The 26051-nt window shown below is 43.9% G+C and overlaps 1 pseudogene; it reads left to right on the top strand.

Annotated features, from left to right (window-relative positions):
* The first annotated feature begins 23105 nt into the window (after nt 1-23105).
* LOC126959246 (golgin subfamily A member 2-like) lies at nt 23106-25392 on the top strand (annotated as a pseudogene).
* Nucleotides 25393-26051: the final 659 nt, after the last annotated feature.

Raw genomic sequence — 26051 nt, 5'->3', positions numbered from 1 at the left:
ATGGGATATTTTATTTTCATTTATTACTAAAACAACACCTTTCATTGTTAGAAATATACTCCCATTTCAAGATATGTTTCAAAGCAAATTATATTCTTCAACTAGCCACTTTCATAGGTGTTTTGAATGCAATATTTTATTATAAAGCCTTGGCTGGCCTCCAGAGTTAATTAGCACCAAGATGGGTTTATTTTCAAAAGACACGACATTCTTTTCGGCCTTCAAAATGTTTTCATCAAAAATTACTATGTATCATACAAATAATATGCTCACTGTAAACATTTAAACGATTCAAAGACAAAGTAGAAAGTCAGTCTCCACCTACCTGCCCTCTAAGATGTCACTACTTATGCTTAACATATTTTATTTTTAAAAAGGAGGGGAAACCGCATCATAACTACTTTAAAAGGCCTTTACAACTTCTTTGTAATTACACACACACAGAGACACACACACACACAGAGTGGGGAAGGAGAGGGCGGGGTCGGGGGAAAGAGGGAAGGACAGACAGACACATACACTAACCACTGATAATTTACTTATTATAATAAGTCAATGTAAGACTTATTATTAAACATACCAAAAAAGCGAGAAAACAGAGACGGGTGGGAGATGGGCCTGCAATTTCAACATCCGAGGTCAAAACAACTTATTAGGAGATAATTTAGAATGTCTTCTTGTCAACCCTATTTGGGGAAAATATTGCTTTGATAAAAGGTTACAGACTAACATCAAAAAGGAGCTGCCTTTTGAAGGTCAATCAATCCTTTGGTTTTAGGAAAAACTAAAATATTACAAAACACTGACAGTAAAACATACAGAGAACTCAAACTGATCTAACTGCACTTATCCTCTCCTTGCCAATTATCCTTTATCACTAATTTTCCCAAACTACTATTCTATTAGTTTCATATTGCTGTTACAACAAATTATCACAAACTCAGCGGCTTAAGACAACACAAATGTATTATCATATTATCATTTCTGGAAGTCAGAAGTCTGAAATGACTTTCATTTGTTTAAAATTCAAGGCGCTGGCAGGGCTGTGTTCCTTCTAGAGTCTGTGTGGTGAAAGTGTTCTTTTGCCATTTCCAGCTTCTAGAGCTGCATTCCGTGGCTCATGGGCTCCTTCCTCCATGTTCTAAGCCAGCAGTGTAGCATCCTCAAATCTCTGACTCTGACCACTGACTCTCCTGATACTCCCTCTCTCACTCATGAGAACCCCTGTAACTACACTGGGACACTCAGATATTTCAGAATAACCTCCCATCTTGAGATCCTTAACTTAATCAAGTATGAAAAGTTCCTTTTGCCATGTAAGGTAAATAGTCACAAGTTCCAGGGATTAAGAAGTGAATAAATTTGGGGGAGCCATCCTTCTGCATAACACAACTACTTGTTTACAACAGTTCCCTAATCAAAAATCTTTAATAACCAAAACCAGACAAAGACATCACAAGAAAACTACACAATATATCTCTCTGTATAGACACAAAAGTCCTCAAAATACTATCAAGACGAATACAGCAACATATAAAAAAGATTGTGCAGCAGGATCAAATGATACTTATCTCAGGAATGCCAGGTTGGCTTAACATTCAACCAAGGTAGCCTGGCAACAGAGCAAGACCTTATCTCTAAAAATAAAGATAGGCCAGGCATGAAGGCTCATACTGTAATCCCGGCACTGTGGGAGGCCGAGCTGGAAGGATAACTTGAGCCTAGCCTGGGCAGCATAGTCAGATCTCGTATCTACAAAAAATAAATAAAAAATAGCTGGGCATGGGTGCACATGCCTGTGGTTCCAGCTACTCAGAAGGCTGAGGTGGGAAGATCACTTGAGCCTAGGAGATCGCAGCTACAGGGAGTCATGGAATACCCTGTCTCAATAAATACATAAATAAATAGCCAGGCATGGTGGCTCACACCTGTAGTCCTGGCTGCTCAGGAGGCTGAGGTGGGATGATCCCTTAAGCCCAGGAGTTTCACGATGCCGTGACCTATGATCATGTCACTGCACTCCAGCCTGGGTGACACAGCAAGGCCCCATCTCTTTAAATAAATAAAAACTATTTAATTCAGTCAATGTTAATATATCACATTAATGAAAGGAAAAAAACCCACATGGCCATCTCAACACAGAAAGATCACCTGACAAAATCCAACATGTTTTCATCATAAAAATAGTCAAACTAGGAATAGAAGGGAATGTCCTCATCTAACAAAAGGTACCTGCGAAAAACCCACACCTAACAACATCATACTTAATGGTGAAACTTGGATGCTTTCTCTTTAAAATCAGTAACAAGACAAGGACGTTTGCGCTCACCACTTCTATTCAATGTTATACCGGAGATGATTCCCAAGGCAATTTTAGGCAAGAAAAAGAAATAAAAGATCCAGATTGAAAAGGAAGAAAACAATCTCCAATTACTTGATCCTGTACATAGAAAATCCTAAGGCATCCACTTAAGTAAACAAACAAGCCAGATCATAGTTTATAATTGACCTCTGAAACAAGGCTATAGTTTCAGAGATCAGTATGCAAAATCAATGGTATTTCTGTATCAATGAACAATCAAAAACTGAACAATTAAGATAACAAAATTAACAATCGCATCAAAATGAATAAAATCATAAGCAACAAATTTCAAGAAAGTACCAAGTTTATACAATGAAAACTACAAAACACATTGAAAGAAATCAAAGACAATCTAAATGAAAGGAATTGAATTCAGAGTCCAGAAAAAATTCCTCACATTTATGATCAGTTTCAACAAGGATGCCCAAGACAATTCAATTGGGGAAAGAATAGTCTTTTCAACAAACGGTGCTGGAACAACTGGAGATCCACATGTAAAAGAAAAAAGTTGGACTCCTCCCTTACAAAATACACAAACATGAACTCTCACATTACATACCTAAATGTAAGAGCTAAACCTATAAAATTCCTAGATGAAAACATAGGAGTAAATCTCTGCAACTTTGGGTTATGCAAAGAATTGTTCTTAGATATGATGCCAAAAAAAACAAGCAACAACAGAACATTATCAAAATTGAAAATTTTGCTTGAAAGGATACCATCAAGAAAGTGAAATGACAACCCAGAGAATGAGAGATAATTTTTGCAAATCACGTATCTGATAAGGGACCTGTAGTCAGAATACACAAAGAATCCTTACAATTCAATAAGACAACCAAATTTTAAAATGGGCAAAGGATCTGTACAGACGCTTCTCCAAAGGTACAGAAAAACGGCCAATAAGCACATAAAAAGATGCTAAAAATCATTCGTCATTGGGAAATGCAATCAAAACCACAATGAGGTATCACCTCACACCCATTAGGGTGCCTATACATCAGAAAGTCAGATAACTTGTGTTGGCAAGCACATGGAAACACTGAAGTCCTTATACACTGCTGGTAGGAATGTAAAATGGTGCAGCCACTGTGGAAAACAGTTTTCCAATTTCTCAAAATGTTAAATACAGTTATCATACACCCAAGCAATTCCACTCTTAGGTATATGCCCAAGAGAAGTGAAAACATATGTCTTCACCAGAACTTGCTGTTCACAGCAGCATTATGCATAATAGACCAAAAGTGGAAACAACTCAATTGCCCATCAAATGGTGAATGGATAAGTAAAATGTGATATGTCCAGTCACTGGATTGTCATTCATTAATAAAAAGAACAAGGTACTGATCCATGCTCTAACATGGATGAATCTTGAAAACATTATGCTAAATTAAAGAAGCCAGTCACAAAAGGCCATGTATTGTATGATTTTATATATACATGAACTTTATATATATATACATGAACTTTCCAGCATAGGTATGTCAATAAAGACAGGAAGTATATAAGTGGTTGTCACAGGCTGAGAGGATCAGGGAATGGCACCTGACTGCTAATGGGTATGGCACTTTATTTGGGGGTGATGAAAATGTACTGGTCAGACAATGGTGATTGCAAAACTGTATACACACGAAAAACCAAAGAATCACACGCTTCTAAAGGGAAAATTTAGCTCGGCATGGTGGCATGCACCTGTACTCCCAGTTACTCGGGAGGCTGAAGCAGGACTGCTTGAGCCCAGGACTTCAAGGCTGCAGCGAGCTATGATCACTGCAGCGAGCTATGATCGCTCCACCACACTCCAATGAGGATGACAGCGCAAGACCCGTTCTTTCAAAAAAAATAAAAATAAATAACCCAAGGTACTCAGTTCATATGCAAACCCGCTGGTAAACATAAACTATCTCCAAGTAGTCTAGAAAGAAAATGAGCACATAAGACAACTTCTAAAAACACATATATATTTCTAGACATGTTATATTTAACATAAAAATCAGCTATGCAGAAGTTACATTAACATTTTATGTTGGAAAGGTAAATGACTATTATTAATACAGCAGTATAATTATGTATTTATGTATAAATGCATAAAAGGAAAAGCATCCTCAAAATAAACACCATCAATGGCTCCTCGGTGGTCACAAAACAAAATCCTCACACTTTTGTCTTCCTTCACAATTGAGCTTCATCCATCTTTTCAGGCGTATCTCCCATCATTACCTGACACAAACTTGGGTGGGCCAGAGTTTCCACTGACCATCCCCTCACTATTCATCCAACACTATGTTCACTGCCTCCCATTCCTGATCATTTACCTTTTGTCTTCAACTAATTCTGGGGACGTTGTGTCCAACTAAATGATCCATATTCTTCAAGGCCAGTATCAAGTCCTATTACAAAGATATTCTCTCACCCTCTCCAGAGCATAGCAACCCAGCAACTACTGGCCTCTCATAGCCCTAACCATCCACAACCCGAAGCTGGCTTCTCATCAAACGGGCACTTTTCATCACCCAAATTCAACTAATTCACTCTTACCATAATAAAGAATAGTCACCTACAGCCTACCTTTTCCAGCCTTGATTCAATCATTCATCAATTTTGTCTTCAAAATCCCTCACTTTAGGGAGATGATATATCAGCTTTCACCCAGAGTCTAAAGAAAACAGCCCTCTTGCCAATGACATAGTGCCATCTAGTTGCAACAAAAGGTAAATCACAGTGGCAGTAGGAGGATCTCCACACTACTTTTACAGGAATGCACTGCAGGTAAAAAATAAGAAGCTACAGTACTGTTTTGCAGGACAATTTGCTTCATATGTGCATACTATCGCCCTGACTAAATTAACTCTCAAGTCTTACAGGTATTATTTGTTTTCAGTTCCATGCACAGATTAGCCATTTAGTATTTACTAAATCAAACTCAATTTCTGAAGTGTCTTACATCAATGTATTCATGCATATATGGTTAAAATTTTCCTTGAGAATCTATCACGTGAGAGTGTGACTTATTATAACAAGTAAACAGAACAGATAAATACAAAATGAAAAGAAATCTCATGATTTGCTCACATATAAGGGAGCTTGTTGTGGATTAAGTTTCATGACCCAAGACACTGAAACAGGAATGGAATAAATGAGAATAAAATCAAAAGTTGTCATCAAAAATACATGAGCCACCTAAAGTCCAAGGTGTCAAGCATAGCTCTATGAGTACAATCCCGTCCCCGAGCTTACCATATGCCCAGCTGTATGCCATACACTAAGAGATTCAGGAAGGAAGTGGGGTCAGGGATTGATCCCAAACTCAACCTTTTCAAGTGGGGCAGAAAGATCTTCCAATTGAAAAATAAGGACAAAAGGTTTCACTGTCACAGAAGTTTCAACAACCAACAGGATATTTAAAAGTTATCAAAGGAAAACCACTGTATGTTCACCTACGTTTTTACCTAGTCCCTCAAACTCACAAAACGCTGTTTACTCAGGGACTTCTTCCAGTCTTACTAGGGAGCCTGGAAAGTGAGGGGAGGATTGCAAGGGCCACCAGAAATCTCTTCCTCAACTCCCCTTCTCTAAGAAGGGAGGCTACAGCTTGCCTCTCTAACCACTAAAAGGCGTGACCCTCCTCAGAGTTAATAGCTGGATTCCCTGATTGTTGTTATTTTCACTAAATGAATTCTCATAAAAATCCCATTAAGATTTAGAGAAGGCTTCCAGGGTTGACTTCCTGAACATTAAGAATAGCATGTTCTTAAAAGTTGAACTTGGAGATTGGGCCAGGACTTCATCTAGGCTATAAATGCTCACAATGGTAGGTCCTTTACCAAACACCCTGAATTAGAGTATAAAGTGATCCCATCCTCTTAAGAGTCAGAGAAACAGAACCAAGTGTGACTGTTTCTATAGTCACTTGGTTCTGTTTCTATAATTTGATCTGAGGAAGTTTCTTACTCACAATAGGTAAATGAAGGCACAAACTAACCAGCAATATAAGCGACAGTATAAAGTGTCATTCATACATGCAAAAAAACAGACAAAATCCCAAACTCTGTGTTCTAACAAATCACAAAAGCCTCATTAACAATAAATTGAAATGACCAAATGTTTGGACTGAAAAGCAATGCCTTGGTAGCCTAGCTATGCCTAACTCAAATAACAGAACCCTCTCGATATTAAAATCCTCACAGATCTGCCACAGATCAAGCTGTGTATGTCTCAGATCAAGACTTTGCCAAAAAGCAGTTAACACACGCTTAAGAGGGAAAAAATCTACATCAGCCTCCTAAATGCAATCACCTCCACACCAGTTGCAGGCCCCAAGCTTCAATGTGTTCTGCTGGACAACGCAGTAGAAAGCTGACAAGCAGGTGGCTTTCCCACACTGACTGAACCACCTCCGGGCCCATGCCCATTCATTCTCTGGTCCACCCCATGCTTTATAACAGACCTCCTGGCTCAGGGTACTCTTTCCTTCCTGACTGCCTTCACTTAATGACTTTGTAACTTTAGGTGTAAAAATTATCTGCAGAAATCCACACTGAAAACCAAGCTTGCGAAAGGCAGCAATAACCAACCAACATTTTTACAAGAAGAACAGTCAATTTCAAGCCCATCAGATTCAAATAGCAAGCATGGATGAAAATGAAAGATTGAAAGGTTTGAGGACCTTATCAATGTATTAAATATCCATTTAATTTACAATTAAGCTCACTGTGCTCACTGGCCTTTTAATCAGCTTTCCAGGTCCTGCTCAGACTTGCCTGGGACATGGGAATGAAAGAACCCATAAATGTATGGACCAATCTACCTTAACTAACTTGTCAAGTGTTCCTGCATCAAGCAGAAGAAATATCAGTGAAACTGATACAGGAATTAACACCTTGTTAATCCATAAAAATTAAAGGAGCGGTATCCAATCTTCTGGCTTCCCTGGGCCACACTGGAAGAACTGTCTTGCACCACACATAAAATACACTAACACTAATAATAGCCGCTAAGCTTTAAAAAAAAAAATTGCAAAAAAAGAAAATCTCACAATTTTTTTGTTTGTTTGGAAATGGAGTCTCACTCTGTCACCCAGGCTGGAGTACAGTGGCATGATCCTGGCTCACTGCAACCTCTGCCTCCTGGGTTCAAGCGATTCTCCTGCCTCAGCCTCCCAAGTAGCTGGGATTATAGGCGCATGCCACCACGCCCAGCTAATTTTTGTATTTTTAGTAGAGATGCTGGCCAGGCTGGTCTCGAACTCCTGCCTCAGGTGATCCACCCGCCTCGGCCTCCTAAAGTGCTAGGATTACAGGCGTGAGCCACCATGCCCGGCCAATCTTTTAAGAAAGTTTGTGAATTTGTGTTGGGCCACATTCAAAGCCTTCACAGGCTGCATGCAGCCTGCAGGACGCAGTTGGACAAGCTTGGATTAGAGAAATCTACAAAGACAAACTAGTGACCTAGCAGCCCTCTGATCTTTCGTGATTTGCAAGAAACTTAGGATGACTATGCATAAAGACGACAAACATCAATTTAACTGAATGGTTCCCACCACATTGGAATGAGGAAGCTGAGCAAACTCAGAGGACTATAAGAAAGGGCTGATGTCATCTGAACTGTTTGAAATTATAAACTCCTCTAAATATATTTCAAAGCCAGAACTCATAAGAGTTGTTCTGACACACGGATTAAAAAAGGGATGACAAAGTGTCTGTCCCCCACACTGGTCAAAGGGACAGGACATTGTTATGCTGGCAACACAAGCTGCTGAAAAGAATGTATCTGTCAAAAGGAATCAAAGTAATGACCCCAGAAGGCTCCAGAAACAGACTGGTAAATGCAGGTTGCTTTTAGACTTCCACAATGCTGGCACACAAGGAGAAAGACAAAACTAACATTCACAGAGCATTATATTTTATATTACATTTAATCCCCATTAAAAAGATAGTATTTCCCCTACTTCACCACTGAAAAAACTGATCTTTCAAAGGTTACATTATTTAACACCAAGGTCAAAGGGTAAGTTGGAGAAACCAGATCCAAACCCAGTCTGATGTTAAAACATGTGTTTTTCCCCCACATCATAAGAGGATCTCCTGCTAATGACCTCAAATCTAAAAACTGACTTGCCCTACACCTCGAGCCCCCATCCTACAAACTCTCCCTGAAGTTGTTAATTCAGCTGTCATTGTGCACCTACAATGTGCCAGACACCATACTCCTCAAGATTCTGTAGGTACAGAAGGAACAGACAAAAATCTCTACCTCCATAGATATTATTCTAGGGGTACACAGGTAAATAAAACATTAAAATAAATAGCTTTCACACAGTAACAAATTCTATAGAGAAAAATAAAACACAAGGAATAGCAAATGAAGGAGATGCCATTTTAAACATGGTGCTGAGGGAAGGCCACCCTGAGAAAGATATCATTTACCTCAAAAATAAAAAAGCAAGTAAGAGAAAAATCAGGTAAAAGATGTTTTACCTTTTAACATCTTTAAGTGTTTTACCTTTAAGTGTCACCTTACTTTAAAAGTAAAAGGTGACACTTAAACCTGCCACAACATTGAGAACTCAGGGTTCTGATGTGAAACCTCACTGCATATAATGCATTAACTTATTTTATACATTTAAACAAACTCTACTTAAGAACTGTGTTCTAAAGGAAGGAGCATATTACAGGAAGGCAGTTTTCGGTCAGAGTAAACACACTTAGAAACTAAACCTATTGAAAGACCAAGACCCACTGAAAGTCTTTGCTTTGTCAGATTTTTGACCAAAAGGAAAATTAAAGAAACACACCATGCCCATCCAATGATTTCACCAAGGAATTTTAAGAGAGAAAATCCTACTTCTTCCTCACCCAGTAGTCAGTGAAATGACTGAGGAAATTCACAAGTTCACTGGGGCTGTTTTCATGTAACACAGGGACAACACATGACAGAGACAGTGGAACCCTACAGGTTGCCTAGTATTTGAAAGAATGTGAAGAGGAGGAAATGTCAAAATGCAAAGTCTTAAATGATGTGGTTTTAAGTATGTTCATCAATTTCACCACTCAGGAGTAAAGCCAGCTATAGTTGTAAGGAATCAGAAATATGAGGGGTGTGAAATAAGCAGAAGCACACTAGTTAAGGACTTGTATTCTTCCCACATTTTCCACTTTATTTTATAATGCTGAGAAAAAACACATCTAATAGTTTTCTGCTGTATAAAAGAGACACATTCACTTTATGTCAAAATAAGTCACTCGATTTTAATACAACTATCTCAATTTATAAATTAACATTCTCCCCCACTGCCCACACATAGTAAGTCTTTTACAGTGTTGATTAGAGAAGCAAAAGTTGCTGCTACAATTCTCTTCCTGCATTTTAATATAAACAATCATCAGTCTTTTCTTCATAGAGTGCAGTGTAGACACCATCATCAGAATGTACCAGCGCTGGGTATGCAAAGTTCACAAAGATTAGCAATAGCAAAAGTTTGGAGATTTTTGAAATGTATGCTGCCTGCAAAGAACTATGTAAAAACTCAATCTCTATAGGGGACCACACAGAAACTCAGGCATGAAGTTACATGGTTGTGTGATTGGTTGGGAGAAGGAACAGAAAGCACTTCCACCAACCCATATGTCTGAGCAAATGACTGCAAAACCTTGGAAGCTACAAAACAGTTTATATACCTAAAATTGGTGTCCACAGCAGTGGTCAGCAAAGTGCCTGTGAAGCGCAAATGGGTAAATATTTTAGGCTCTGCAGGTCATATGGTCTCTGTTAAACAATATGTAAATGAATGGGTGTGGCTGTGTTCCAACAAAGATTTATTTATAAAAAGAGGCAGCATGTTAAATCCAGTCAGCAAGCTATAATGTACCAACCCCTGCTCTAACACTAACCAAATACCTCTTAATAAGCCAAGAAACAGTGTGTCCTCTTGGGCCAGAAGCGGTGGCTCACGCCTGTAATCCCAGCATTTTGGGAGGCTGAGGCGGGCAGATCACCTGAGGTCAGGAGTTTGAGACCATCCTGGCCAACATGGTGAAACCCTGTTTCTACTAAAAATACAAAAATTAGCCAGGCGTGGTAGCAGGCGCCTGTAATCCCAGCTAATGGGGAGGCTGAAGCACGAGAATCACTTGAACCCAGGAGGCAGAGGTTGCAGTGAGATGAGATCACGCCATTGCACTCCAGCCTGGGCAACAAGAGAGAAACTGCGTCTCAGGAAAAAAAAAAAAAAAAAAGAAAGAAAATAAAAGTATACAAAGTGAAAATGAAGAAATTAAACTGCCCTTAAATTTGGCAGTGACATTACTGTCCATGCACAAAATTCCAAAAATTTACAAAAAAGCTTCTAGCACTAAAAATGAGTTTAGCAAGGTTGTAGAATCCAAGGTCAGCATGTAACATAAAATCATCTTCCTATAGCCTAGCAACAACCAACTGGAAATTGAAAAGTATCATTCACAACAGCATCACAACCCATGAAATAAATATATAAGATTACAAAATACATGCAAGATCCAATTGCTAAAAACTACAAAATACTGATGAAAAATCTAAAAAGGTCTAAATAAATAGATATACCATGCTCATGGCTCGTTATTAAAACGTCAATTGCCTCCTGATTTCCAGCTTCAATGCAATGCCAATCAAAAACCCCAGCAGGCTGAGCATGGTGGCTCACACCTGTAAGCCCTACACTTTGGGAGTTCACGGTGAGAGGATCACTTCCTCCAAGGAGTTTAAGAGCAGCCTGGGCAACATAGAGAGATCCTCTCTCTACAAAAACAAAAAAATTAGCCAGGCATGGTGGTGCATGCATGTGAGCCCAGTTACTTGGGAGGCTGAGGTGGGATAATCACTTGGGTCAAGGCTGCAGTGAGCAGTGATCCTGCCACTGCGTTTCAGCCTGGGCAACTGAGTGGGACCCTACCTTTCTTTCTTCTTTTTTGAGACGAGGTCTTGCTCTGTCCACCAGGCTGAAGAAAAGTGGTGCAATCTCAGCTCACTGCAACCTCCACTGACCGGGTTCAAGTAATTCTCCTGCCTCAGCCTCCCAAGCAGCTGAGATTACAGGTGACCGCCACCATGCCCAGCTAATTTTTCTATTTTTAGTAGAGACGGGGTTTCGCCATGTTGGCCAGGCTGGTCTTGAACTCCTGAACTCAAGTGACCCACCCACCTCGGCCTCCCAAAGTGCTGGGATTACAGGCATTAGCCACCACGCCAGGCTATGAAACAAACTTTCTTCCACCCACAGCTTTCTCTTCTCTCCCCATTTACAGCAGTAAGACAGCCTAACCTGGGAAAGACAGAGAGAGAGGAAAGCTACTTCCAAATGGATGTCTGTCCCCATCAGTAATAACCAAGTCTATTCAAGTGCTAGATGTTAACTTTAAAAGAAGGGAACATCAAAAGTCCAAGTTTCAGACAGGCGCGGTGGCTCATGCCTGTAATCCCAGCACTTTCGGAGGCCAAGGCGGGGGGATCACAAGGTCAGGAGTTCGAGACCATCCTGGCCAATATGGTGAAACCCCAGCTCTACTAAAAATACAAAAGTTAGCAAGACATGGTGGTGCGTGCCTATAGTCCCAGCTACTCGGCAGAGGCAGAAGATTCGCTTGAACCCGGGAGGCAGAGGTTGCAGTGAACCAAGATCGCACCACTGCACTCCAGCCTGGGTGACAGAGTGAGATTCCTTCTCAAAAAAAAAAAAAAAAATTCCAAGTCTCTTTGCCTAGCTTTGTCAGGAATGTTTTTACCCTAACTCTGTATAAGTGTCACCAAATATAATTTTTAAAGGTTTAACCTCAATCTATAAGTTTGATCAAACATAATGTTTAAAGGTTTACTATAATCTCTTCATAAGAAAACTATTGGAAAGATGGAATAAAATATACAGAAAATGTCCTTAACAGGTAAATATTTATTTTTCTTTTTTTATTATTATACTTTAAGTTCTGGCGTACATGTGCAGAACGTGCAGGTTTGTTGCATAGGTACACACGTGCCACAGTGGTTTGCTGCACCCATCAACTTGTCATCTACACTAGGTATTTCTCCTAATGCTATCCCGCCCCTAGCCCCACACCCCGCAACAGGCCCCAGTGTGTGATGTTCCCCTCTGTGTCTATGTGTTCTCACTGTTCAACTCCCACTACAGGTAAATATTTCTAGAATGTATCTACTCCATCGGGTGCTGTAAGTATTCTAAACTGTGCTGGTATAGCTGCTTTAAATCACTGCTTTCTTCTGTAAATGGTGGCAGGTTTAAAGTGTTATCTTGAAGGGGAAGTGAGTGATTTGCTCATGTCTCTGTACTGAACCAACACTGTTAACACCCAGTCCAGTTCCACCTTAAACAAGTCTGAGAAATACAGACATAATCCACACTTGTTATTTGTCAAGACTAAGGTAAAATAAAGAAAGTTGGAAGTACCTCATAGCCTCTTAGGACTGATGTACCGAAAACAATCCATCTCTCACCATTTCCTAAATACCATAGTCACAAAGAGCTCTACCCCACCAAGCACTCTGCGAGTCTCACTCTCAAAGGAAGACTCACAGGTGACTGAGAAGATAAATTCGCTATTGTTTCCATTATCCTTCAGTTTACATGACCTAAGAAATGCATTCCTATAAGACTCGCAAGTCTCAGGGCCCCTTCTTTATGAAAGAAATAGCTAAGCCTCTATACTCAGAAGCATCAGACTTTTAAGAAACCTTAAGTCATGTAAAAACGTATCAAAATTATTATCATTACAGCTACCAGGAAATAGCTACCTACTTCATGTTAAATACTGAAGTTAAGTACCTCACAGTTTCATTCATCCCTAAAAACTCTGCAAAGCATGTTACTAACCTTTATGGAGTAGGAAACTGAAGCTCTGAGAGACTGTGCAACTAGTCAATGGAAATGTGGGGATCTGAACTCTACCTAGCTCCAAAGGGTGTACGTTTTTCTAAAATGTCTAATTTTTTTCCAATTTCACAATGGAGGGAGAGCTGTCACTACAATTTTAATAATTTCACCAGCTGGGTGGGATGGCTCAGGCCTGTAATTCCAACACTGTGGGAGGCTGAGGTGGGAGGACGGGTTGGGTTCCCGGCAGACAACTGGGAAACAGTGAGATTCCGACTCTAAAAAAACAATAGTTTCACCAAAAGGGGGGGACGGATTTCTAAATCGGAATCTCTTGTTGAAATCCTTTGAGCACCAGTTAAGCCCCACTTCTTTAAATAAGTAATAACCGACAGATTTTTTTTTTTAAGTTAGAAATCCTTTTAAAGTAAATTTCATCACAGATCTGCAAGTGAACTGTCATTTTGGACAAGTCTCCAGAGTTAGTGGCTCTTTCCTGTGCACACTAGCTACCACTAGGCAGTAAAAATAATTTACCCAATTCAAACACATACTGTGCCTGCGCTATGTTAAGACTACTGGCAAAGAGGGTACAAAGCTAAGTAAGGTCTATCACAGCCCTCCAGGAGTTAAGGACTAGAGGAGGAGTCCATTTATAGTACAGTATGTGTGCAGTTACCATTTAGTCAAGGCAAACGAAGTGTGAGAAATCCTAAAACAATAGTACCTACAGGATAACATGCCATCACCGCCCAGAGAAGGAAAGCAACTGGTGCACTCGTCACGTTATGTTGTCAGCAGTACTTGCTTACATTGTGTCCCTCCCTGACAATCCCTTCCAACCTGTCAACCAACCTCCTTCCCCACAATGACACACACACAACCACACAACCAGGAAGGGAAGCCATCGAGCGAGTATTGTGAATCCTAAAACTGGCTCTGTAGTTTTAAAGTGCAACGCCTGTGCCTGAAGAAAATTTGTCTTTAGCTTCATCAGGTGAAGAAAATCGGTTTTATAACACAAGGCCCACCAAACCAGAAAAGCCCAGGAACGCTTCTCCACATGACTCACTTAGCATGAGAAATCACCCACAGAAAACTGACATACACAGTTATTTCTCAAATTTTTATTTTTCATTTAGCAGATGGTAAAGGAACACAACTGAAGTTAACAGTAAATGACACTCTGGCTATTTTGTTCATTTGTCACTATGAATGACAGACATTTAAGCTAGTTCCATCTGGGGAACTGAAACAGAATCATGTTCATATAATAAGCCACACGAACCAAATTCAGTGGAATACGTGCACCCAAAACTGGACCAGACTTGTACTTAATGCAGCCTGCAAATCCCCAAGAGTCCACGACGGAATACAAGAACAGTAACAATGATTTATCTCAACTGATCTTAGCTTCTTCACAAACTTGCCAATAACCACCTTTCAAGAACTGCACCGTTTGTCCTCATCTGGGCAATCCAATGGTTTAGAAAAACTGAAACAACTGCTTCTTCGAAAATTAAAACAATGCGGGGGGTGGGTGGGGGAAGTAGTAACAAACAAACAAAAAAGGCACACTGGTTTTTACTCTACCGAAGCAATCAACTCTCCAAATAACTTCATTAATGAGTGTCAGCAAAGAATGAACACCAAAATACCGCTCAATCTAACTTCCATCGTGAATTCCTGAGTTCACAGTAGGAGCATTAAATGTGACGGTATCACTCTGCTATAAGAACCATTTCCAAAACAAACCTATCTACCCCCTTTCTTGAGTTTAAAAAAGAAAGAGAGAGAGAGGAGAGAAAGAAAGTTTGATTGAGGGTTTTTCCTTTTTCAATTTCACATACCGGTTTGCCTTTACAAAAAAAAAAAATAAGATTAGTCTCAAAGTATAGCTGCAAGTTGGACCGACCGCACAGGTCTCCTGGGTCATTCGACTCGGAGCGGCGGGGTTTCAGCCAGGCCGCGTCCGGGAGAAGCAGCGGAGACCCCAGCAGGCGGGCGCCGTCGGACAGATTTACCGTCTGCGTCGGCCCCCGGGGAGCCGCTCCCCCGCTCCCGCAGCACTTGTTCCGGGCGCGGACTCCAAACGGAGGCCGCCGGCCCCAGGGGAGGAGTGAGCCCGCCCCAGCAGCGCCACCCAGAGGACCCGGGGCAGGGTTCGGGGCCATCCGCGGCCGGGCGCGCCCCCCACCCGGAAAGCGGCGACGGCCCCAAGTTGGGCTGCGGAGTGGGAGGCGCGCCGAGCCCCAAGCAGACAATGCCGGAGAAGGGTGATGCGCAGAGAGGAGGGGTCCGCAAAGCTGAGGTCCCCGCACCGCCCGGCTACCCGTCCGACCAGCCTGCCCCGGAAGCCCCGCGCAGCTCCGGGGCCCGCCCCACCTAGCAGCCGCAGGGGACGAGCCGCGCTCCGCACCCCCACCCCTCCTCAAATTACAAAACTTGCCCCAACTCCGCCAACTAAGTTGCGCTCTCACAGTGAAGCTCCCGGGGCTCCCCCGCCGGCCGAGACAGCTCCTCACCTTCGCCGCACAGAAAAACAATAGGCGGCCGCTCCCCCGGCAGAGGCGGCGGTGGCTAAAGAGGCGGCGACCGAGGCGAGCAACCGGCATGGCAGTCTCCGCCCAGCCCAGGCGCTTCACCGCTACTGCTCGGGCTACGCGCTGGCCCTGCACACAGCCCCGCCTGCGCACCAGCTACAAGCGCCCGAGGGTGGGCGGGGCACGCAGGAGGGCGGTAACGCCTGCGAGTCCTCCCGTGAGTACACGCGGAGCAAGGGCTGCGAGCTAGGATTGCACGGCAGAGCTGCCCATCCCGCCCCACGAGACCAATAGTAAGGCACCTGGGCGGGGCACTCAGGTTGCTAAGGGAGGCTGAGGTTGACCGCCACTGCTGCTTTGTGGCAAAGTGATCAAATTAGAGTGGCTGGCAGAGACTTCTCTTACCGTCTCCTCTCCGCCCTGTCTCCAGAAACCGCCCTTTCTCTGTGTGCCAGTGGTTACCTGAGCTGCAGCACTTAACCACACATCGTGAAATGATTTACTCCTCTATTTCCCCCACTTCAACTCAGGAAGTGAGGTTTAGTCTTCTGTGTGCACAGCCTAGGACAGTCTAAGGTATTAGGTATTAAACAAGCGTTGGATGGATGCACGGCGGTATAGCGGAATCACAATTGTGACAGTGCATTTCGTGAACTTTTGGCTACTCGATCACCACAAAGTCATTCCGTGTTCGAGCTGCAAACGACCTCAGAAATCATCTGGTTGCTTTGAGAAACAAAATGTGGTCCGTGTACCAACGGTGGCCGAGGAGAATATATTAGTTGATACACAAAGATACTTCTTTTTTCAAATAGTTAAGTGTTTTAGTGCGCATTAGGAGGGAAATGCCTATCACGTCAAACCATTGTTTCATTAATGGTATTTCTTAGGTCAAATAAAAAGTGGCAAAAAACAAGTGTACTTCAAGAAAAATGTTAAGTAAAAATTGAGACACTTTATATGCAGTTCAAGAACGTGCAAAACTAGTTGACAGTGACTGAAGTAAGGACAGTGGTTAGGTAGGAGGGGACGATTATTGACTGGGAAGGAAGAGGAGGGAACCTCTGGTTGCTGGTTCTGTATTTTGACCTGGGTGATGGATAACAAAAGTGTATACATGAAAAAAAAAATACATCCAGTGCACTTAAGATTAGTGCACTTTACACATTTTAAACATGTATTTTTAATGTCAATTTTTTAAAATATAGTATGGGATATGCCCCCACTCCACCCCCAAAAATAATGCAAAGATGCAAATAACTGTCATTTGGGAAACACTGATCCAGGCAGGCTCACTAGCAGTGACCAAACACCTGAGAAAGGGTATTGTGAATACCTGATGTATGTACCAGGAACTTCCATTGCTGAATAGCTCCAAATCTCAGAAATGCTCCTAAGCTAATGTTGAGCTCTGGTGCGTACATATATTCTCTTCTTCTTTTTTTTTTTTTTTTTTTTTTTTTTTTTTGGAGGCGGAGTTTCACTCGTTGCCCAGGCTGGAGTGCAATGGTCCGATATCAGCTCACTGCAACCTCCACCTCCCAGGTTCGAGCGATTCTCCTGCCTCAGCTGCCCGAGTAGCTGGAATTACAAGCACACGCCACCATGCCCGGCTAATGTATTGTATTTTTAGTAGAAATGGGGTTTCACCATGTTGACTAGGCTGGTCTCGAACTCCTGACTTCAGGTGATCCACCTGCCTTGGCCTCCCAAAGTGCTAGGATTACACATGTGAGCCACTGCGCCTGACCCTATTTTCTTAATTAACCCTCACAGAATGGCGTCCTTGTTGTTGCTGTTGTTGTTGAGACATAGTCTCGCTCTGTCACCCAGGCTAGAGTGCAGTGGCGCGATCTCGGCTCACTGTAACCTCCGCCTCCTGGGTTCAAACAATTCTCCTGCCTCAGCCTCCTGAGTAGCTGGGATTACGTGCGCCCACCACCATGCCCAGCTAATTTTTGTATTTTTAGTAGAGATGGGGTTTCACCAGCTTCGGCCTCCCAAAGTGCTGGGATTACAGGCATGAGCCCCTGTGCCCAGCCCAGAATGGCTTTTTTTTTAAAAAAAAAAAAAAAAAAAAAAAAAAAAAAGGTCAAGCATGCCCAGTTCTTCATGTGAAATTATTTCTGTATCACCTTATCATGCTGCTCACCCTCTTCCACTGTTCTCTAATCTGTCCTTGTTGATATTTAAAAGCTGGCACAAGGCCAGGCACAGCGGCTCACACCTGTAATCCCAGCACTTTGGGAGGCTGAGGAGGATAAATCACTCGAGTCCAGGAGTTCGAGACCAGCCTGGGCAACAGGGGAAACCCCATCTGTACTAAAAGATACAAAAATTAGCCAAGCATGGTAGCCCAAATCCCAGCTACTTGGGAGGCCGAGGTAGAAGGATCACTTGAGCCGGTGAGGCAGAGGTTGCAGTGAGCCAAATCAGCAGGGCAGTTGCAGAGTAGTACGCAAGATCTTCAACCCAGAGACTCCCTAGGCCCCACTTGCTCCAGCTCAAGAGAGCCTGGTTCTGAGGTATGCCAGGACTGGGGCTTAGCGCTGCCCATGGAAACAGTCATGCCAGGGAAGAAAATCATAACCATATATTTGTAGTCACCTCTCTCCTCCCTTCTGGAAAGGGAGGTTCCCTGGTTTGTGGGCTCTTTGCCTCCTGGACATTATTGTGTAGTGAAGGAAGAAAGGTTGAGATGCAGAGTTGGAGAAACTAAGAGAGGCCAAACTGCTCCATTTGAGGAAAGATCAGGGATCCCAGGAGGGAAGAAGGGGACACCCTGGGGAATCAGGGGGCTTCCCAGGTGGTCCAAGAAGGGGAGGGCAGGATACAGAAAGTCAGAGCATGGTTTTGAGTTTTGGAGACAACAAGAGAAAAGAGGGGGGGATTTGGACAACTATGGAGAAGACTGGGCTGGGGAGAGAAATGTTTAGAGATTTGGAAGATAGTGTGTTGAGCGATCTATTGTGAAAACACCTTCTTTATATCCCTAAAAAACCACCAGCGATGATTCATGATACAATTCAGTACTTTTGCAGAGGGATTGGTGCCTTTTTCAAATGATAATAATGCATTGGCTTGGCTCCATTTGTGTTAGTAGACAGACATCTTGAGCAGGTTTTATCAGTGTTCCATTAGCTAAATATTAGGTTTCCTATTTTGTGGCTTGCCTTAAACCACTTTGGAGGCCCTTCCACACTGGAAGCCACCTCAGAAATCACCTCTCTGGCCTGCAGCTCCATGTCCCCAAACTCTGGGCTTTCCTAAATGAGTGGCCTCATTCAGAAGATAATACAGCATCCCTCATCCGAAAATCCAAAATCTGAAATGCTTCAAAATCCAAAACTGTTTGAGCGCCGATATGATGTTCGAAGGCCAGGTTCAAAGGAAATGCTCATTGGAGCATTTTGGATTTCAGATTTTCGAATTCCAAAATCTGTAAAAAATCTGAAATCTGAAATACTTCTGTAATTTAACCTGTAATAGACATTGGGTCCTGACCTTCCAGCTGACGCAGCAAGCAGTCAACAGAGGCTCACCATGCACCCCTCCTGCCCCTCACCCTCCCACAGGCTTGTGCATCATCCCCCGGCCTCCCTTGCACTCGCTGGGAAGGGGACACGATGCTTCTGCCCTGCCTTCTTGGATCTTGGGCCACTGTGACAATTGCAGGATTCCAGCCAGGGAAAGTGCTACAGGTAGAAGTACTCAGTACTCTCCATAGAGCAGATTCCAGCAATGGCACAGCAGCCCCGGGAAGTGTGCTGACACACCCAGCTAATTTTTAAAACTTTTTGTAGAGATGTGAACTCACTATGCTGCCCAGACTGGTCTCGAACTCCTGACTTCAAGTAATCCTCCCACCTTGGCTTGCCAAAGTGCTGGGATTACGGCATGAACTAGTGCTCCCGGCCAAGAGTTTACTTTCGATTGCTAGTGGTGTTCTTGGTATCTTTTCATATTTGAGGCTTTGGGGCTAATGGTGAAGTATTACACTCACCATCTGAGTTTTACAGGACTTTTGTTTTAATCTTGAACAGATGGAACTGTTTAGGTCTGCATCTTTGCAACTATACAAAATGTGAGTCTGCTTTATAGCCATTGAAAAGCAAGAAGTAATATAGTAAAATTTTGCCTGTTTAGAGGCTTTGGAAGGCTGGAGTATTTTGGCTTAATTCTATTGGAAGATGAAGGTGAAAAAAATTCAAAACTTAAATTTCCTGTTGAATGCAATTTGAAAATATAACCAATGATTCCAGTTTTCTTCTCCAGTAATTTTGGACATTCTGATCTACTTGGTGTTTTATTACAGAACTCCTAGTATGCCTGAGTCTTACATTGTGAAGATCCTTTTCTAAAATTTACACATAAGAGGATATAAATGATATTGGATGAGATCAGGCTGGATGAGAACTGATACCTGTAAATATACGTTTTAGATTAAATCTCTGATTGCCACTCATTTTCTTATTTAACTCATAAAAATAAAACACATTGGATGGAGGGTGGGAGTAGGAGATATACGTCTTTTAATTGCATGTCATTTTCTCATATTGAGACAGAACATATAGTATCCCTGGCTTTGGACCTACAGAAGGAAATACATTTTACTACCTGCTATATGCCAGAGGTTCTTGAACACCTGGAGGGACTACTGCAGCACAGATTACTGAGCCCTAGTCCAGAGTTTCTGATTCATCAGGTCCTGGGTGGGGCCTGAGAATTTGCATTTATAAGAAGTTCCCAGGTGCTGCTAGAGCTGCTGGTCCAGAGACTACATGTTTGAAAACCACTCTTATATACTAACTGTAAATTGCAGAACTCTAGAAAAAAGCTTAGTTTGGTCTGGGATAAGAAGCATACAGGTTATGGAGCAAATCATGAAAGATTCAACCCTTGATCCCAGCCTAGTGTGGAATTCAGGTTACAAGCAATACACGGTGACATAACACAATTCTTGGTTTTCATGATTGCAAGTCATAGCCAGGTATTGAGTGAGAAATTCAGTTTCATTCACAGGGCTTAGAGAGGCCAGGTGATTCTAGAAAAATAGGATTTAGTCATTAACCTCATGAGAGTAGGAGTTACTTATGTCCTTTTTCTCTCCCGCATCACTTAGCATTTAGCCTTACTTTACAAGGGGCTTGTATTTATTTTAAACTGATAAAGGGCTTTGAGTGCTTATTAAATGGAAAGCATTGTGTAATTATTTAATGATTTATTTAGAGACTGAGTCTTATTCTGTTGCTCAGGCTGAAATGCAGTGGCACAATTTTGGCTCACTACAACCTCCACCTCCCTGGTTCAAGCGATTCCCCTGCCTCAGGCTCCCAAGTGACTGGGATTACAGGTGTCTGCCACAATGCCCAGCTAGTTTTTGTATTTTTAGTAGAGACAGGGTTTCATGATGTTGGCCAGCTGGTCTTGAACTCCTGAGCTCAGGTGATCCACCCGCCTCAGCCTCCCGAAGTGCTGGGATTGTAGGCAATAACCATCAGGCCTGGCTTGGTTTTTCTCCCAAAGGCTCAGGTTCATGCAATACAAATCCTTACATGTGAGAAAACTCAGCTGCAGACAGCACTGTACTACACCCAGCATGCTGCCAGGCAGTTTGAAGGTGGGAATCTGGGCACCCCATCATCCTTCAACTTGACACATTGACAGACCTTTAGGGGAAGTTCTTTGGGCCCCATCTCAACCTCTCTCATTCCAGAAGAGGCCAAGGATCTGGCCGGCCGCCTGCAGTATTTCCAACGGCGTGTGGGAGTGTTGGAGCAGGAGTAGAAGAAGGCGAATAGGGTGAGTCAACCGTCTAACCATACCCTGGCAGCCCAGCTTTCCAGATGGAGGAGTGAGCCTAAAGGTCCCTTCTGCAGGAAGGCATGTCCCACCCAGAAGGCAGCATGGGCCATTTCTCACTGCTTTTGTGTGTGGTCATTAGAGGCAGCCTGGGGCTGTGTCAGCTGCTGTGGGTAGGTTGGGGGACACTGTGGGGAGCAAGCACTGGACACGGAGCTTGGAGGCCAAATGCCTGCCCTGCCCTTACCTGGCTGTGGCATTGATCAAGTCCTAGGTTGGGGTTAGGATACTTGTACCATGAAGATACAAAAGAGTATCTTTAGTATATTACCATTTGTGTAGAGAGTGGGAACACGTGTGTGTGTGTGTCTGTGTGTGTGTGTATGTGTGTACTATGATAATACACATAAAATATGTCTGCAAGGATTCGTAAAAAACTCAAGAGAGAGGAACAGGGTGGCTGGGAGATATTTCCCTTCTGTATTTTCTGAGTTTTGGACCATGCAAATGTACTCTTCAAAAAGTGAACACTGGATGTCCTCCACCCCCAGCTGTTAAAGGTAGAGGACATCCAGGTTCTTGGCGTCTTGAACAAAGAATTGGACAAAACGCACAAACAAAGCAAGGAAGGAATGAAGGGATTTATCAAAAATGAAAGCACACTCCACAGTGTGGGAGCGCGCCCGAGCACAGGGGCTCAAAGGCCCCGTTACAAAATTTTGGGGGGGGTTAATGACCCCTTAGAGGATTCCATTGGTTACTTCGGGTACGCCCTATGTAACTGGGGAGGATGAAGTAAAGTTACAAAGTCATTTACGCGTACTCCCTATGGAGAGGATATTTCCTGTTATAGCTGAAGTGTGAACCGGCCTTATGTTCTCTGCCTCCAGACCCTATTTTCCTGCCTCACAGTGAAAACAGGAGCATGGACAATCAGATATACCTGGATGTTTAGATCCCAGCTCTGTCTGAGTGACCTTGGGCAAGCACTTAACCTCTAATACCCCATGTTTTTCATCTACACAATAGAGGTGATAATAGTAACTGTCTCCTATGGTGGTTGTGAGGATTAAATGGGGTTGTTAGCATGATGCCTGGTGAAGCACTCAATAAAGGTTCAAACAGGGGTAGTCATAACGGTAAGAACGATAGCAATATTCTCTGATCTCTCTGGGCCTCTCTGCTAGCCAGCTATAAATTAGATCTCTTTTCCTGTCCCTTCCACCCTTACTGAGTTATTTTAGAAACAAATGAAACCATGGGCTTGGAAATGCCTTGAAAACATGTCAGGCACGATTGAGAGTGACGAAGTGTTACTTTGGAATAGTCACTGTAGCTGTTGTTCCTGCTCAGCCAGCTGCTCCTCTGCCTGCTGTATCCTGACTTCACCTTTCTGTATTTGCAGGACAACAACCAGTTAAGCAGAGACAGAGATGCCCTCAGGCTGCAGGTGGACAAGAACACCTAGGATGGGGGAAGGTGGAACGGGAGGTCTGGGGCCCTTAGCATGGGTGGCGTGGGCAAGGTGGGAGGGGTGCAGGTGAGCATGGTGAGGTGGTCGTACAGGTCTGCATGCGTGCACCGCTAAGCTCTAATGCCATCCATGCCCCTCACTCATGCTGTAGATTCGGGCAACTCATGACATTTGATTCCTGGGGTCTCTTCCAGTGCCACAGTTCTGTGGTTGTGGGGCGAGGGTAGAGGGTTGATCACCAAAACAATCCTTTCTATTCTTCGTTCATTCCTTTCTCTGCTGCCTCTGGCCATAGCAACAGTAATAAGGAACTGAAGCAGGAGAACTCAGCTTAGGCAGAGCAGCTTCCAGTTGCGCTGACCCACAAGGCAGGGGTGCAGCGTGACTTGGAGGAGCTGAAAAACAAACTGGAGATTGCCGACCTCATGCTTCAGCAGGCAAGAGGCTGTAGCTTCAGGGCAGTGGGAGCCCCATCCAGCTGGGGCCATGGTCTAGGGATCATGCTGGATATGGGGAGGCTCCAGCCAAGAGCTGGAACATTTGAGTCCTTGTTCTGCTTCTGCCATAGAATCCTCTAGAGACTGCTAAAAATCTACAAACTGAGACCCTGTCATAGGCCTGGGGAATCAGAATCTCAAGGTTAGGGCTTAAATTTTTTTTTCTTAAAGCATCATGGATGAAAGCCATTATTTTATAGATTACATTTATATGGCTAGCTCATGAGTCTGTGTATTTCCTTCTGAGGTTCAAGTCAACCCTTTCACTATTCCGTGGTAATAAGAGAGAGTTGTGATCATCTTTTTTCTTTTTTTTTTTTTTTTTTTTTTTTTTTTTGAGATAAGGTCTCGCTCTGTGATCCAGGCTGGAGTGTGGTAGTGCTATCTTGGCTCACTGCAACTTCCACCTCCCAGGCTGAAGCCTCAGCCTCTCAAATAACTGGGACTACAGGTGCATGCCACTGCACCTGGCTAATTTGTATTTGTAGAGATGAGGCTTCGCCATGTTGCCCAGGCCGGTCTGGAACTCCTGAGCTCAAGGAATCCACCCGCTTCAGCCTCCCAAAGTTTTGGGATTACAGACATGAGCCACCATACCTGGCCTGAGAGCTCTTTAAAATTATTTAATTTTTTGTTTCTAAAGCAAAGCAACTTGACAGAAATCTTTATTGACTGAGTCGTACATTGAGCCTAGCCCTAGCCCATTTAAAGGCACTATGTGGAATGGCCTGTGCTCCCCAGATCGAAACCTCTCCCACTTCACCATCCAGTTGTCTAGCTGCTGCGAAGCCCTGGATGCTAACCAGCAGTTACAGCAGGCCATGGAAGAGCGGGCACAGCTGGAAGCATACCTGGGGCCTGTGAGGCTTTGCAGAAGGAGGGACGTGGAAGGATGATGACGCCAGGTGGCCAGGAGTAGGTGAGGACCAGTGACAGCCCTTCCTAACTTCCGTGTCAGTTCTTGCAGTTGATAGAGTGGCTGTAGTATCTACAAATGGAGAGACCAGTGCGCTGAGTATCTCCATGGAGAGCATGCCGTGTGTGGCAGAGGATGCAGGAGATGTCAGAGCAGGTGAGACCTGACCCTTCAGTCCCCGCCTAAGAGAGGTCGCTTGATCGTTCTGAGCATCTATGCAATGGGAGGAACACAGCCAGAAGTGGTCATGGGTCTGGGCTTTGTGGAGGTGGGGGCAGAGAGGGAGATGGTAGCCTGCCCAGCTACCAGCCCCTCTTCTCCAGGGCCCTTTCCCCCTGTGCTTTGGGCAGGTTTGCACATTGAAGGAGGAGAAGAAGCATGACCTGCATCAGGTACAGGAGCTGGAGACAAGCTTGACCAAACTGAAGAACCAGATGGGTGAGCTGGGGCTGGGGTGACCTCAAAGCAGGACTGGCATCGGAGGGCTGTGGGGGTCGCTTAGAATGCCCCAGGGAGGTGGGTGCATGGAAGGGCTTTGAGGCAGAGGGAAAGAGGTCTGTGCCAGGAGATGGCAAGTCTTGTCATCTCCATGAGCCTCAGTGTCCCCATCAACAAAGAGGGAGGAGTGCCGATTGTCAGCACCCACAGTGCTCTCTATCTGAAAGGGGCTTGGAAGATAGGCTACCATCGGGTACAAGGAATCATTAGCAGGGAGGCCAAGTTTGCAGAGCCTGAGAGGAGCTGTGCACCAAGAGGAGGGTTTTTTGAGAATCCAGAGGCCCTTATTGTCTGCTTCCTTTCTCAGCTGAACCCCTACACCTGGAGCCCCCAGCAGGACCCTCAGAGGTGGAGCAGCAGCTATAAGCTGAGGTCAAGCACCTGTGAAAGGAGCTGGAGAGTCTGGCAGGACAGCTCCAAGCCCAGGTGGAAGCCAATGAGGGCTTGAGTCGCCTGAACCGGGAGCAGTAGAGGCCGCAGGAGCGGAAAGCAGAACTCTGGGAGGAGCAGGGAGAGGCGCGCAGGTCCTCTGTGCAGAACAACCACACCACCATCAGCCGTGCGCTCTCCCAGAATCGCCAGTTCTAGGAGCAGCTGGCCAAGCCGAAGCAGATAGCAACCCCTGCCCCATCCAATAAGGGCTAGGAGGCGGGCACCAGTCTCTGGGGAAGGGAGGTGCGAGGCCAGAGGCAGCTCCAGCCTGGGGGACAGGTGACCCCAGCAGCCTCCAGGGCAGTGCTGTGACTGTTTCTTGCTTCTTGCCCTCCGAATTTTAGAGGTGGGTAGCCCTGGATTCCTCCCAGGTCTGAACGTCATCATCCCAGCTAGAGGCGTGGAGCTCCCCAGTCATAAGGAAAGAGACGGTATTATAAGAGCCTCCTTAGATTCAACCTGAATTCCAACCTCGGCTCCACTGCTCACCATTGAACTACCTTGCATCTCTAAGTCTTGGTTTCTTTCACTTAAAAAGGAAGTGAGCTTTTTCCTTGCAGAGGGTTTGAGGATTAAATGAGATAATAGGTGGAAACATTAGGCATGTAGCACGCTCAGCAGATGGTGGTCGGCTCCCTCTGCTTTTCCACCAGTCTGTGGCCTACAGTTTAAATG

Source organism: Macaca thibetana, chromosome 7 (assembly GCF_024542745.1).
Source record: "Macaca thibetana thibetana isolate TM-01 chromosome 7, ASM2454274v1, whole genome shotgun sequence".
NCBI lineage: Eukaryota > Metazoa > Chordata > Mammalia > Primates > Cercopithecidae > Macaca > Macaca thibetana.
This window is presented reverse-complemented; position numbering and strand designations above follow the sequence as displayed.